The sequence below is a fragment of the Telopea speciosissima genome, chromosome 11 (genome assembly GCF_018873765.1).
Source record: "Telopea speciosissima isolate NSW1024214 ecotype Mountain lineage chromosome 11, Tspe_v1, whole genome shotgun sequence".
NCBI lineage: Eukaryota > Viridiplantae > Streptophyta > Magnoliopsida > Proteales > Proteaceae > Telopea > Telopea speciosissima.
The window spans coordinates 22136620-22137767 of record NC_057926.1 but is presented as its reverse complement, the minus strand read 5'-3'; the positions used below and the strand labels follow the sequence as shown (position 1 = coordinate 22137767).

General features: G+C 50.0%; 1 pseudogene; it reads right to left on the bottom strand.

The window, feature by feature from the left end:
• Positions 1–284: 284 nt before the first annotated feature.
• On the bottom strand, positions 285–935 carry LOC122644876 (annotated as a pseudogene).
• Positions 936–1148: the final 213 nt, after the last annotated feature.

Below are 1148 nucleotides of genomic sequence, written 5' to 3'. Positions count from 1 at the left end.
CGCGTGGATGCGAATCGTGAAGACTTCTTGGTTTTCTCGATCATTCTGCCTTGGCCACCACTAGAGCCGCTACATCCGCTGGTACTCACAGCCGCTGTTACTCTGTTCAACGCCGATGATCCTGTCTCCTCTTCGGGTTTCTTGGCGTCTGTGGAGGACTGGATTCCTCGGCTGCCACCGGAGCCGACACTAAGTAACAAAATAGTTGACGGTGGTGGTTAGGATTTCCCACTTGAGGAGAAAATGGAGATCACAAATCCGACGCCGAAACGGTACGGTAGCTATTACAACAAGCGGAGCCATCGATCATCGCAACCACGAGTACAGAGTACATTCCGTCCATTCCGGCCTCGGCGCTTGTTGCTGCAGGGGGCTCTGTTTCTTCGTAGGGTACCTCTATCTCTACGGGCTTGCATCAGGAGATCGATGAGTTGGGACCAGGCGGTGTTGGTGGGCTTCTGGGCGATTCCAAAACCCCGAGATTCCGCAGTAACCGCCCTCGCCCTCAAACATATCACCGTTATCGTAGCACCGGCAGCCACACCTTTGTTGACAGAGCCGACAACATCATCGGTTTCAAAGCAGAACACGGCGGAGCCAACAACATCAGAGTCTTCAGCCTGGTAGGAGACTAAGAAGACGGAGGAACCAAGCTTGAGTTCCACGGCAAGGAGGAGAGGGAGCTCTTGTTCAGTCTTCCTCTTCGGATACATAACTCTCTTCAGTTCCTCTGCTCCAAAAGCATTTCTGTACATCTGCGCAGTCTCGTTTTCGAATCAGGGATCGTTAGATGAGGTTTCAGAGCAGAGAAGGTAAGGACCTTGGAGCTACCGTTCTCGACTCCACCGGTCTGGCCATCAACGATTGCAGCATTGTCCTGCGCCATTGTTGAGTACAGCTGGCAGCAAGAAAGAAAATTTTGCAGCAAAGAACGAAGAGACAAAGACCAAAAAAAAAAAAAAAATGCCATCTCCATCTCTTTTTTGCTCAACTTCACGGCCAATAAAGTGATGTCTTTTCCATAGACTCGCTGTCCCATGTGGATCTGATTGTGGTTAGGCCACGTGTATTGGCCAAGGTCAATTCATATTTGTTTGTGGCCTCGGTTCCCATGTTTTTTTCATTTTTGTTTGTTCTGTTGGCTTGAT